This window comes from Pteropus vampyrus, unplaced genomic scaffold (assembly GCF_000151845.1).
Source record: "Pteropus vampyrus isolate Shadow unplaced genomic scaffold, Pvam_2.0 Scaffold113, whole genome shotgun sequence".
In the NCBI taxonomy this organism is placed as follows: Eukaryota; Metazoa; Chordata; class Mammalia; order Chiroptera; family Pteropodidae; genus Pteropus; species Pteropus vampyrus.
In genome coordinates, this window is record NW_011888894.1 from 5,717,812 (window position 1) to 5,733,002 (window position 15,191).

At 40.3% G+C, this 15,191-nt stretch overlaps 1 long non-coding RNA gene across 2 annotated transcripts in view; it reads right to left on the reverse strand.

The window, feature by feature from the left end:
* Positions 1 to 8,458: 8,458 nt before the first annotated feature.
* LOC111743415 overlaps positions 8,459 to 15,191 on the reverse strand; it is a 23,436-nt gene continuing 16,703 nt past the window's right edge. For both annotated transcript variants that reach the window (XR_002781694.1, XR_002781693.1), the window contains one exon: positions 8,459 to 8,841. This is a non-coding gene — a long non-coding RNA (uncharacterized LOC111743415). The remainder of the gene's footprint in view (positions 8,842 to 15,191) is intronic.

Here is a 15,191-nt window from a genome sequence, read left to right on the forward strand (position 1 = left end):
CCCTGAGATGCTGAGCGTGTTGTCCCAAGTCGCACGATGGTGACTGAGCTGGGTCTGTAACTCACATCTTCCAGCTACATGCTCCTCCCACTCCACTGTGAGGCCGCCCAAGGAGCTGGAAAAGTCCATTTTACTCAGCAAGGCACACTGCAAGTATCCTGGGCCTGAAAAGACCACATTCCAAGTTCAAGTTTCCAGTCATAATCACTTCCTTACATCAGCATTAAAACAAGTGATCAGATGGTTTTTTGGCAGAGCCCAGTCAAGTAGGTCTGACAACTCTCTGTCAGAAAAAACTGCCCCAATTCAAGGCCTCATCATAAGTTTTAGAGGTTTGATGAGGACCTTACCCTTGGAGCTTGCCTCTTGGTGAGGAAAACCCAAGCACACATTCTGGTCTTCACTTCTCTAAGGTTACTTGATTCATTTAAAACCCATTGAGAGCCCCCGTTCCAACCCCTAGCCCCTTACCCCATTGTCCAACAAGTCTGAACCACAACAGCCCTTCACCAAATGGCCTGGCCAGTGGGGTCATTATTCGTACTTTCACGCATCACTAAAAATCTTTTGGCTTTAAAACCTGCTCCTCCAAAGGACATAGATCCTTCCAGAATTGGGGAAGGGCACTCACACTGTGGGAGTGGGTGCTGAGGGGACAGCAGAGCCCCCTCCGTGTAGCACCGGAAGGGAAGGAGGAATTCAGGGAAGGAAGGCTGGGGTGTCCCTGGTGTCTGAGTGGCACCACTGCCGTAGAAGCTCAAGGACACACAGTGGCTCTGCAGCTCTGCTTTAGTTCAACAGACTTGTAGGCACCAGAGATGCCGGTGACTTTCTAATTTATTTGAGGGATTCTGACTCTGGCAGAGGAAACCTGATGCTGCCACTAATTACCGCCTTTTTCGGTGTCATCTTTGGCCACAACTGCTGCCCCTTTTCCTTTCAATTTTATTTCATTTTTAACAACATAAAGGCTAGAGCTAGACACAGAAGAACTGAAAATGAGAACAAAACGCGGAGCAGGGGAGGAAGCATGCTTGGGGCTGGGGGAAATTCTGTTCAATTTTCTCCCACATATTTGCATCCACTATGGAGCACCTCAAATTTTCCCACCTTGGCAGGGATGCCTGCTGAGAAGGCAAGACCCATCTTAAGTGTGGCCTCTGCTGCTGGCCTGCTTCTGTATAACATTGCCTGCATGGAGGCAGCCAAACCTGCAAAATCAGCAGAGGATTCTACCTTGGGATAAGAAATCCAAATTATCCTCAGCCCTGAATTCAGCCACAATTTCAAAATGTTTCATCGATCTATGTTTCTACTTATTGAACAAAAGTAGCCTTCCAGCCTGTAATCTACACATTTCTGATGACATAAATGGTACCAGGAAGCTAGGCTTAACTAGACTTATGCTTTGAATACTTTTAGGCATGGCTTCTTTCTACTCACTTATCTTTGTTCTATAAAGGGCTCTTCTCAGCTACAGATATGTCAGCGGATCTCTAAATAACCATGTCACTGGGGGCCTGCAGGAGCCGCTTTGCTTTGCTTGTTCCTCCTTAGTTGACCACTGACCAGGTACTGCTGCTATGGGATGACCCTTCCTCGGGATCTGCACATGGCCAGGATGCATCTTGGCCAGTGCCAGAGGGAGAGGGGGCTCTGAGCACGGTGAGTCTATGCTGATGAGGACCACTGCTGCTATCATCAGCCCACACCTCCTCATCTGAGTCTGCTGCTCTCACAAGAAGCTTAGGCTGACGACTGTTTCTGCTAATGCTTTCAGCTGCTACCTTTTCATCTGACAAAGGACTTACCCAAGTGATGAAAGACATAAGCTAAAATCCACTCTATGCCTCATCATACAAATACTTGACTTTCGTGGGGCCAAGACGCCTTCTAGTGACTGACAGACACATTTCTAGGTTCTTTACCACGCCCTGCCGTGGACATGTTAGGATGTTTCTCTGAGTAAATACCAAGATCCTCCCTGGAGGGCAAAAGAAATGTCAGAAGCACAGCCTCTATTAGACAACCTGAAATTATCATACGCCTAAAAAACATATTTGCTAGAAAGAATCTCTCTTAGACATTATTTTCACCTAACCTAGAGGTAATTTTTATCCCCAAAACGTGGAACTGAGCCCAAAGCACTTCATAAATATTTGCTGAATATAAATGAATGATGTATGCATAAATGAATAAATGAATTTTTTTCTAGAGACCTGATTTCCTTCTCAATTCTTTCTACTTCCTTATGTTGTTGATGACTCATAAGAAGCCATGTATTAATTTCCACATGTAAAGAGAAGGGATAAATGGAGAGGATAAGAGAAATAATAGTTATTACCATGAAAGAAAAATAAGGATAGGAAAAATGAGATAAAGCTATGTGTAAAGTTAGTTTAGAATACCTGTTCTTGATCTTATCTGCGCATTAGAATCCCTAAGGATTTTTAAAAAGTATTGATGTCTGAGTCCCACCCTCCAGAGATCCTGACTTAATTGGTACAGGCTGTGACCTGGCTATCAGGATTTTTTAAGGGCCTCAGGTGATTCTACTATACAACCAAGTCTGAGAAACACTGGATTACAATACAACTGCCCTAAAGGTCTGAATACTAGCTAGAGGAGAATAGCAAATTTGGTTCTGAGCCTCCTAGCAGCCAAGATGAAAAGAGGGAAACACAGTCCATTGCACAATCTAGTGTCCATAGAAGAAAATCAAACTACTTATTTAGAAGTATGATTAATCCTGAAACAGACCAAAAAGAGATTTGCTTTCATAAAAAAAGACATGGAATGAAATAAGTAATAACATCTTCATGGGTGTCCCTACAGTGTTCAATCGATAAATATTTACTGAGCATCTATTAAGAGACCTACTCTGTCCCAGGCCCTGGAGACAAAGAGATTGACAATTGAAATTTTCTGTCTTATGGTATTAACGGCTATTATTATTGAACGCTCTTCTGTGCTAAATGCTTTACATCATTGCCTCATTTAATCCTCACAACCACCTAAGGAAGGCATTTCATACCTGAAGGAAACGGAGGTTCAGTGAGGGCAACCACCTGGCCTAACGTGGCATGTCCAGTAAGTGGCAAAGCTTCAAACACAGGAGTGTCCAACTATAGAGTCCATGCTCTCAACCACTGTATTATATACCTGAAAGTAAATACGATAATAAATTTCACAAGATTCTATCTTAAAATATTCTTTAATGTGAGATGACAGAGTCATTCTAATCACCATTCAGTTAAACAAAACTCTTAAAGAAGTTAGAACCCTGTGGTTCAAGCACTACTAAAATTACAGATGCATTTTTCCTTTCCCCAACAAAGGCATTTCTACAAGCATACCAGCACACATGTGACGTACAGATCAGATTGCTCATTGTGACATTACAGGTATACCCCTCTTTTCAAAAGTTTTCTTTACGCCACTTTGCTTTTCTGAGAGACCTATATTAGTACCTGTTCCCGCTAATCAAAAGAAAAAAAAAAATCCAAAGAGGATTTTCGCTCTTATGAAAAAGAGGCAAAAAGCAAAAAGCATCCAGTGTTTATTTTTCAGGGAGCTGTTATAGAGGCAGAGACAGTGGCATCACCAAGCTCCTCCCCCGGGAACTGCACTCAGCATTTGAACATTAAACTGCCATAGCTTTGAACTGTATCTGTGAGTATCTGTGCTTTATCTAAATTTACTTTTTGCATTTATTAGTAAGATGTGTCCAAAAGCAATTGCTTCTTCACTGTATGCCATTTCAGTTTATGAAAGGTTTCATACTCTACTTTCAGAGCACAAAGGAAATCTGTATTTTTAATAGCAAAAGACTAGAAACAATGCAATCTTTCTGTGTACTGGTTGAATAAACGATGGTAAATACATTTCATGGAATACAATGCAACTGTAAAAAATGAGAAAGATTTTTATGTTCTGCTGTTATAAATGAAAAAAATAGCACACAGTTCAAAACAATGTATATAATCTGATGCCTTTTGGGTAAGAAAGAGGAAAATAATTACATATTCATATTCGTTTATATTTTCACTAAAAGAATAATAAAATTTAATAACAATGTCCACCTACAAGTATCAGAGAAGAGGCAAGCAAGATGGATAAAGACAAAGGAGAGAAAAAATTCCAAGCACCTGTATTTAAATTTTTTTCAAACTTATAAAGTATTACCCGTTAAAAAAGAGAAATAATAAAAAAGACAACTGCATGAGGGTTGAAGTCCCTCCACTCGTAAGTGGTAAAGGTAGAATTTGAATCCAAGTCTATCTGCTCCCAAGTCCATATTCCTGCCTTCCCCAAAACTCAAGCAACTCATCTGCTGGTAGCCGGCCGGCAGGACCAAACTAGAGACATAAGTTCCTGCTCCCACTCTCAGATCTCCCCTCTAGTGGTTCAGCACCTGGAGATTCCAAAGCACCAATTCATTTGGGTTTGTTGGATTTTTTTAATCTCCATCGAAGAATCAGGTAGTAATAACAAGTCAGAGTGGGAAGCCATTTGCAAAGAGAGTAGTCCCAGCAAACGTAAATTGAGTAAGCTTAAATTTATAGCCCTTCGTAATCCAAGCATTAGAGCTCATTTGTTTAGGGTGAGTTGTGTGCTATAAACCTCCAAGTAACAAATAACAGTATATTCCAAATACATTACACCTGTCGGCCTGGTTTATGGCCATGCCTTGCCTTATATTAAGGAAAGGGTTTCTTCTGCCAGTACACAACAAGGGGGCTATTCTACAATGAATAGAAATTTCAAACAAAATCTAGAACTTCATAGCCTGTCTACACTGATTTGCAATGACATATCCTGCAAAAAAGGAACAAAAGGTAATTTTCTACCCTCAACTTCTTTTTTCAAGTTTGAAATCATCCCAAAGCTTCCTGAGAAGACATTTAGAAAAACATTTTCAACATCTCAGGCCCAGATCGTAGAGCTGTCCCGAGAAGATACAGCTGATCCGAACGTACGTATAATTCCCAGATTGCCCCCATATTAGAGGAGCATTAGAGAGGTAATGAGTGGTGCCATTGGCCTTGATAGATTAGACTGTCTTCCCATGACCTTGCTCTCTGCTTTATAGTGGATCTTGCCTGGTTTAAGCTTAACTGGTTTCCTTCTTCTTAAGAAAGATGGATCGATGTCCCTTCTCTCTCCTGAATCCAGGCCATCCACATTTGCTTTGCTTCCAAGAATAAAGTGCATGGCCTGAGGTCTGTGGTTTTTCCAGGTCTGAATGGGGAAAAATAATTATTCTAGGTAGAATTAATGTTATAAAAGGGATGCAGATTGATAATACCTTGAACTTAAAATTCGAATATGTAGAGCCAAGGGTCTGTTTGATGCAAGATTATTAAATGAGAGACTATCATCAGTATTCTTTGAGTCCCCCCTTTCTGGACCCATATTGGTTCAGTTACAACTTGGGTACCTACTTGGTTCACTTACAACTTGGGTATACCTACTATGTGCTGCTTAAATAGTGTTAGAAATATGATGGGAGCTACAGTAAGAGAGCACACTCCTCGAACAATTATTGCAACAAGGTACAGTAAATGCTACATTCAAGTTGTTCAGAATGAACAAGGAAAGCATAGAGGATGGGCTCTGGGGGATCAGAGAAGGCTTCCTAGAGGAGATGATATTTAAGCTAAAGTTTGAAGGTTCTATAGGAGTTAGCCAAGCACTAGATTCAAGTTCATGCATCCGCACTTCAGAATGCCACCATTACCAGGTAGCTTTATGTACCAGTTACCAGTCCCCATCAATTTATCTCTCCTGTAAATTTACCTGCCATTTTCTCAGAATCAGCTTTCTGCTAGTACCATGTATTAAAATGATTTGAGGTAAATTGTTCTCAAATTTTGGAAGCTACTGTTTTACCACTCCCAAATAGCACTTACATATTTTTTAAAAGCTCTTAATTCCCTAATCTACTCAGGCTGGAGTTTCTGTGGCCTAGGAAACTTTCCAGCACACCTCCATTCCCACCCTTAGATTACGGCCTGTATAACAAATACTATGGTGGAATGCATTTAAATGGACTGAAACCACAATCACTTTAAAATGGGACTTTATGAAGACCAATCCCCTGGTGGTTTTTTCTCCACGTCTCCCACTGCCCACATTTCCAAAGCTTCCCTTACACACAAGTCTCCCTTTTGACCTCAAAAATGATTCACGCCTGGACCAAAACCAAAGCATCGTGCAGGAGGCAGAGCCTAATCTGGAAACCCTTTGCTCCACAGCCCTCCGGCCACACCCCTACAGTAGCCCTCCCTCCCCCAGTGTGTAGTAACAAAAGCTGATTGTTCATAACTGCCCTTGTCACACAGGGTGCTGTGTTAAACACTTTGCCTGCATCAGACCATTTCATTCTCACATCAACCCTGTGAGGCAGGTACTGCCATTAACCTCCTCTGAAGAACCAAACGACCAGGTAATTTGTTCAAGGGCACAGTTAGCCGAGGGTGGGTACAAGATTCCAACACAGGGAGTCTGACTCTTGAGCCCATGCAACACTTACAGTGATGAAGAGTGAACCTCCGGGGCCCCAGACTGGTTTGAACGTCAGTTTCACCACTTACTTAATTTGAAAGACATCAGGCAAGTTACTCGGCCTCCAAGCCTCAGTTTCCTCATCTGTAAAATGCAACTAATAACAGAACCTAACTCACATGTTTGTGGGAATGATACTGTCCTGCATGTAAAGCATTTGACATGGGACCCAGCATTTTGGGGGTGTTCAGAAAAGTTGGCTATTGCTATTATTGCATATTTATAAGCCTATGTATTCCCTTCCCCCCAATGTCATTGATGGCAAGGGTCAAGATTATTGGTATCTTTCTTCTCAGGTGCCCAAAAGGGTGTCTACCATGTAGCAAATACTTGGAAAATGTTTGTTGAATGGATGGTTCAACAACACTATTTTTCTCTGCTAGTTCAAATGATTGAGTAAGGGCCTCCTCTGTTTTGACACACAATAGCCTCTTCTTGCTAAACTCTATTCCTTAACATTCAGAAATAAATCATCAAGTGTCTAAAGAGAGCATTCTCAAATTCTTAAATTAAAGAGTTGTATGATTTTTTTTCCCCCTGTAGAAAACGAGAGAAAGTCAACCTCCCTTCTTGGGCTCTCGCATTTCAGGAAGTTCTCACTTTCACAAGTAGAAGGATGAAAACTTACAAAATAAAAAATGCCCAGGTCAGGAAAGGGAGTGGATTTCTTTTATCTCTGTAGTTTCTTAAAATGTTAATGATCCTGCAAACTTCATTTTCTCCTAGAGAAATTCCAGAAAACTTTAGCTCACATGGAATATTTTAGGAATGTATTCCTTTTGTAAAGTGAAGCATACTCTCATTGAACAAAGGTAGTTACTCAGAAACACTTGTGATATTGTCCTTCCACAGAGCCTACACGCACTGTTCCTCCAGCTGAAGCGCACATGCCTCATACTCTACACTCTAAGTACTGTTCTAGTCAATATCACTTGCCCGACACTGAAATCTCCCTGCCACCCCTCCCTATTTCTAGCCCACTGAGCTAGTCCCACACATTCAGCAAACTTCCTGCTTAGTCAGTGTATTATTTTCCTGGGGCTGCTGTAACAAACTACTATAGACTGAGTGACTTAAAACAACAAAATTTTATTCTTGTAAAGTTCTGGAGGCTAGAAGTTCGAAGTCAAGGTGTTGGCAGGGCCATATTCCTTCTAAGGGCTCTAAGAAAGAATCCTTCCTTGCTTCTTCTACCTTCTGATGGTTAACAGCAATCCTCGTTGCTTCTTGACTTGTAGAAACATCACTCATGCCGATCTCTGCCTGTCTTCACATGGCCTGATTCTTTGTATGTCTATATCTCTTGTACAAATTTCTCTACTCATATAAATACTTACCCTAAATCCAATATGACCTCATCTTAACTTGAGTTTATCTGAAATGACCCTATTTCTGTATAAGGTCATTTCACAGGTTCCAGGTAGACATAAATTGGGGGACACTATTCTATCCAGGAAGGGAAGAGATCAGTGTGAGCAGAGAGACACAGCTGCTACCTAGGGTATGACTTGAAAGTTTTTAAGATGAAAAGCCTCCTTCTTGTCCATAAAAAAAAAAAAAAAGCTAAAGTGCCCATATTCCACCATGAGAGTTTCCTTTTATTCTCAATGCCTTTCTAGTGCCAAGTAAAATAAAAGTAAAACCTGTAATATTGCAAACACTGTCTGGAGGAACGGCATTCATAAATCATTATCATCTCACACTCAAAGTTCTGTTGGAGTGGAGCCTGGGATCCATGACTTGAAGGGAGCAGGTGGCACAGGAGACCTCAGTATAGAGGAGACCACAGCCTTAGCGCCCACTTTGGGAAAACTGCCATGTCCCAGGGACCCCGGAGCTCCATAGACCAGCCACCAGAGACCAGGCTCCATGAAGGAACAAGGAGTGGAGGTCATAGTCAAACTAGTTCACATTTATTGAGCATCTATATGCTGGGAACCATGCTTGGTGCTTCCACACACGTGACCTCATTCAGTCCTTACGACAACCTCAGCATGAAGAACTCTTTGTCTCCTAATTCACAGAAAAGAAAACAAAGACTCTGGGGAGTTAGGTAGCTTGGAAAAGGTTGGGGAATAAGCATTATCGACCAAGTTCAAACCCAGGGACTGACATCTTCTGCCATTTCACAGAGTAGAGAAGAGGCAATGGAAGTCTCACTTCTGCTGGACAGGTCCAGCTTGACACTCTCCCACTATACGTTAGAGTTTACTCTTCTTCTGCTTTTAAATTGGCAGCCGTTTTATACTGTGTTTCCAATGTGTCTCTGTGTACCTTGGAGAGAGAGAGAAAGAGAATATATGGGTCAATATAAGCAGACTCTTAAAAGCTTATACTTTATCATTGTAATAATCATAATATATTTTACTTTACAGCCACTCATAACTGAAGCCTCTGGGCACCCTAACAAAAATAGCTAAAAGAAAAAAGGAAATTATATTAAACAAAGGAAATACGACTATAAAACCCCAATAGCCAGAGAGCTAAATGAACAACATAAAACCTCCAAACAACAAAACTACAATGAAACCAAGCGGGGAAAGAAACCTTTCACAAGCTTTACCCTAAAGGATTACACACTGTGAGATCACATCTGTTTAAAGCACCATAATTTATCGATGTGACATCAAACCAGAAACCAGCCATTGTAAACCTTTCCCGCAGAAACTCTCAGAAAACTAACCAGGTGGTCGATAGGGGGTTCTGTAGCACGTAGCCAGGGCAACGATGGCTTTAAAATTTTATGTTCAAACACATCTATGTGAAGTTCCAAATCTTGGTACTGAGATGCAAAAATTAGTTCATTCCATATGGGTAAGTAGAATTTACAAACAGGACTTTTCTTATCAATTTTTTTTTCACAGATAGTTCATCCATTAGTACTCACAAATGGCTGGCTTCTCAAACTGCTGCATTCAATGGACTGTTTTCAACAATGGAAGTTCTTTAGAATTAGCCACTGAGTCTCAAATACTATGAAAGTCTTTGGGGAGGATAAGGGCTCTTTCATTTATTAAGTGACTGAGTTACTGAGCCTGTCCTCCCATTCCGATGTTGCAGCCATTTCAAAACAGAAACTCCTGTCAACCCATGAAACCACCACCAACATTTGTTTAGGAACTACTGTGATCACCATATTCATGTTTATGGGGCAATATCTCCCTAAGGGATTACTTCCCACATCCCTCCTACAGACTTTCCCATTGAGCATGAGAAGTAAACCTGCTGGGGAAAAGTCTTTAAAAGATTTGTAGGATTAGAATAGCCCAAAGGTTTACAAAACTATTTGGTTGGCAAAATAAAATAAAATATGAAAATGCCTAAGACACTTCGTACCTCTCTGCACAATGTTTTTCAATATATGTGTTCATCCCAGAGTACTTTCTAGGTTGACATAAATCTGGCCCCCCAAAGCAGGACACTCATATCAGAAATATGGACCTAGAGACAAATATAACTGCAAGAGTAAAGCAGGTAAGAGAGAAGTATAGAGAGAAGAGAAAGAAGGTGGCACTGTCAGGGGAACCTAATGATACAGAAGGATCCATGCATATTGGGGAATCAGCCCAGCCTGGATTCTCACACACTCTAGCACTTAGTACAGGTGACCTTGGATAAGTCACTTAACTTCTCTGGGTCCCCCTTTTCTCATCTATAAAATGAAGAGAAACTGCTAAATAAACTCTGCTCTTTTTATTTTATGGAAGCCCTTAATATTTTTCAAAAGGATAACCCAGGTCTCCTAGGGACCTCAATCTGGCTAGCTTTCAGACACACTATTCAGTTTAATGAGCAAGCTGTGGAATGGTACACACAGGGTGAAACCATTCACGTTTGGAAAAATAAACCACCAGAATAACACTAGGTGATTTCTATAGGCCCATAGACATATGTGAGAGCAGAAAAGTAGAAGCTAATGACTCCAGGCCAGGCGTGAAGGTGATCGCTTCTTGGAGCAGGCCTGGATTGGGACAGGATAAGTGAATGGGGACCTTAGTACTTAAATACTTCAGAACAGAATGTGTGTATATACTGCTTATATGTGAGAAAGAAAAAAAAAAAAAAACACTTGTATTTTATGTGACCAAGAAAAACTACCTTGTAGCTTTAGGGAATATAATAATTCTAAAAGAGTCTCTGCCGTTCAATAAATAAGAGTCGATGTTAAGATAAGGCCAAACCCTGGAGGACCTAAGTTCTAATTTGGGTTGATGTTAAGTATGATTTCCCTTATTGAGCTGAAATTTTCATAAATTGGTTGAAAACACACTTGGAAATAGACTCTGTAAGGCACTGATATGTAAAGAGGAGTTGCAGCTGGGACTGGGGAAGTTCTGTAATGAGCTGAAAACCTGGATGGGTTCTTGTGCCTCAATATGTCAACCACGGGGGCACTAGCCTTTGCCTTTCACCATGTATCTGCCAGGTATGGGACATGCACACACATTAGCACCCAAAATCAGTTTCTGGGGACTCTAATATGGTTGATACATCACGTTAATCAGGACACAGAGCTTTTGTTCCCTATTGTTTGGGACTGCACAAGTAGACCGATGTTGACATGAGAGAATTCAGTCTTGCTCTTTGGCATTGTTCAATTTAAACATAAAGAGCCTTTCTGGGCCTTCCTGCAAAGACGTTTTCTTCTTGCACACGCCAGAGGTAAAAGTGGCCCTAGCACACAAACAGAAGAGAAAACAAAATGATCTCTCACAACCTGAGAATGTCTGGTGACTGAAGTGTACCTCTTAACTTCAGATGTAGTTTAGGAATCAAAGCAAAATTTTATTTCCAAGTGGGTTACTCATATCATCAACTGACTCTTATTTAGATCGGCCAAAGTGGAAAGATGACTGGGGAGATCACAGGAATTTGCACCTAAATGACTGCTATGTTTTCTTCCATGAACAACTTTAAGAAAAACATTCGACCACACCAACAAAACAGGAAATAATACAGGATCAATGCCTCATGTTTAGTGAAGGGAAGAAGAAAGGCTATCGACCCCTAAAATGCAAGAGTAACCGGAGGAAGAAAAAATTTCCCTTCTTTGTTCAGTCCATTTTGTACAAGTCAGATTCCTGGTAAAGCCTTCTACTGAGAGGAAGTGCTAACTGGTGGGCAGAGGACTTGGTGGCCTACGTAGCTGTCGGTTCCTTGCTCTAGGAGTAAAGCTCCTCACACAAAGCTTATTTTAAAAGAAAAAAAAAGTAGGAATTTGAATCAAATTAAATATCAACTCACTGGGGGAAAAATTTAAGTTACAATGTTTTTGACTATATAATTTTTAAAAATGGAGTCAGTTTCTATTCACTCTAGTAAGCATCCCTCAAAAAAGTTTGAGTCAATTTATGTGTGAGTGTGTATGTATGTTTTTAATCAACATTTGGGTTTAGCAAATTGGTGGAGGGCTTGCATGGTTTTTGTTGTTGTTGTTGTTGTTGGTGGTGGTGGTGGTGGTGGTGGTGGTGGCGGTGGTGGAGGTGGTGTATGGATCGGTTCCAGATCTGTTTTTAAGCACCAACCTACTGAAGGATTATTATTTTTAGAATTCATATTCCTTCTTAATCCCCAAATCCATTCAGGGGAAATGTCCAGATTGTCAACCCAACACATGAGAAAATCTCAATGAAGCAGCAAGCAAAAAAAGACAAAACAGGAGACAAATAACCATGGGATATATTGTTCAGCTTTTGTTGAGCTTGAAATGTGCCAAGTTGGATATAGGGGAGAGAGGTTTGTGATATTCCACTGGAACATATTGTCACTGTTATAACCAGCCCACGTTCACCGGAGCTGCCAATTATTCCCCAGCCACCATTTTTTTCCTTTAGATTGATCTGCTGCTTGAGGCTGTTTCACACCCATGACTCTGAAGCTTCCCTAGTGGCATGTTGGCTAATTAAGAGCAAAATCCATCTCTTGATGAAATAATGCTGCCACTGAAAAGGAATTCTACATTTTTTTAAATTCTTAATCAGGCTGGAAGAAGCAGTATTCTAACACTGTATGAAGCATAGGAAAAAGGTCTATAGCTAGCAATTAGCAATGATGAAAAGGACAGCGATTTAAAGCATGTTGCGGTGACATTTTTATCAAATTAAATGAGTTTGCTAGGCCCACCAGCTGCATATGCTTATTGTCATTTACTGTTTGGACAGCAACACATCAGCCACTGAGTATCAGGAGGTGCTGAATTTAATAAGTCATTTTGACACTGGTGTGAAACGAGCAGATCAGCATTCTGAGGAATGTGTTCACACTCTGAACAGACAGGCAGACATTCTAAGCATGCAAGGTGACACCAATCAACAGGAAGAAATGATGAAAGCCAGGCTAGGAAGCAGGCAGGAGTGGTGGCAGCAGTGGCAGCTATAGAGATACACCACTGTGACAAAAGAAAAAGATACATACACATGCACGCACACACACACACATATACACACATGCACGCACACACACACGCACGCACACATGCACCCCCTAAACCTGTTATTCCTCAGTTTAGCTGGACAGAAGCAAACACTTTTCAGAAACACTGCAATGTGTACCCATCCTAGACACTGTAAATTTTCATGTATAATTTAAAAACCTACATAATTACACTATAACAACCACTAGAATTAGCCAATAAATGTTCAAAAAACTTTTTTGGCCCCCTCATGTTTGAAACACAGCATCCTATTCAAAAGAAACAAACAAAAACTTCCTTCGCATTCTGAGAAAACAAGTTTTGGTTTACCCTTTCTACCTAACACATTTGCTCTAAACTGATTGCCTTCCTAGGGTAGGAAGAGGTAGTGTTTCTTGGTTTTGATTTATGGTGAGATGAGGGTAGATGTTGCTTTCAAAACTCTTGTTTGAAATATGAGACGTGGAATGACATTCTGATAATCCCAGGAGCTATTTATGTCGAGGGAGAGATCTGATACCAATGTCTTAACCATGTACCTGGCATCAGAGTTAAAACACACCAGAAAGTCAATTGCCAATTACCTCTTAAAACATGCAGGTGTAATTTACAGCCTAAAAAGGTGACTAGTAATTAGTTCATGGCTTCAGAAGTTTCTAATGCCATCTAGTGGAAATGGTAAATTTGATCACTTGTGCATGAAAGGGAAGCCTTGAATCCCAGCTAATACATCATTATGCTGCCTCATATTCAGAAAACTCAACCCCAGAGTCCTATCTCAACAGTATCTCAAAAAATTTCTTTGCTGTGGTGCTTTTGTAAAACTAGAATGTGCCTTAGAAAATGAGGCTTGCCCAGAATACCCTTGGATGCCTGGCCATGGCAAATGAAGTCATCATTATCATCACCCCACACCACTGCCATGCTAATAAGATCATTTTCCTCATTGCTGTCCTCTCTCTTAACTTATAAACTCTTGAGATGGACTATTGGATAGATTTTTTTATTATTATTTTGTAAGCCTGGTAGTTTCAGTAAAATGTAAAATATCTTTTCAAGTACAGTCATGAGCCACTTAACAACAGGGATACATTCTGAGAAATGCATTGTTAGGTGATTTTGTCATTGTGTGAACATTGTAGAGTGTATTTACACAAACCTAAATGGTATAGCCTGCTACACACCTAGGCTCTATGGTATAGCTTATTACTCCTAGACTACAAACTTGCACAGCATGTTCCTGTATAAAACAACACAAGATTAAATCAAGCACAAGAGAAAATAATGCAATCAAGAGACGTGATAAACACCAGCTGTATGAAGCTACTGCCTACATAACACAGCATACTGTTTTACAGCAAACTTTTATAAGTAGAAAGAATCACTAAAATAATGGTAAAAAGTATAGTATAGTAAATATATAAACCAACAACATAGTCATTTATTATCATTAAGTATTATGTACTGTCCATAATTGTATGTGCTATACTTTTATAGGGCTGACTGGCAGCTCAGTAGGTTTGTTTACGCCAGCATCACCACAAACACTCGGGTGTTGCATTACATTATGATAATGTTAAGATGTCTATGATGTCACTAGGTGGCAGGAATTTTTCAACTCCATTGTAATCTTATGAGACCACTGTCCTATATGCAGTCCTGTTGTTGACAAAATACCTTTATGCAGCACATGACTGTAAATGTGCCACTGATTTTATTCTAAAAAAATAGTACAAGAGGAACTAAATATATTTTGCTAATTTAATCCTAGATGCTGTTCAATTTTCAGTGACCTCTTCATAGATTTTCCTCCAGTGGCATTCTATAGTGAAATTCTCAGCAAGAAAAATAGCACTGGGGATTTTGTGCTTCCTTTCAAGATGGTTACCAGGCAGCTGTAGCCATGGGGCTATGATGCAGGAATTAAAAGGCGCCTCACATAATTATAAAAACAAAACAGGCAATCTTTAAGATACATTAGGTAAATAGTCTACAGCTTACATATGTCACTTTTCCTCTGTATCACCTCTAAAAGACGATACTCTCCAGGAGCCTGGTTATGATCAGAGAAATCACTGAAACTCTGAATTCTAGGGTAAATTAATGTGAAACTCAAAGCTACTCATTTCACTTTTCCCTGCGTCAAATAAGGAAGTTGGAGTTAAAGTCAACCCAAAAGCCCTTTCTTCTTGAAAACCATGGTAGAAAGAAG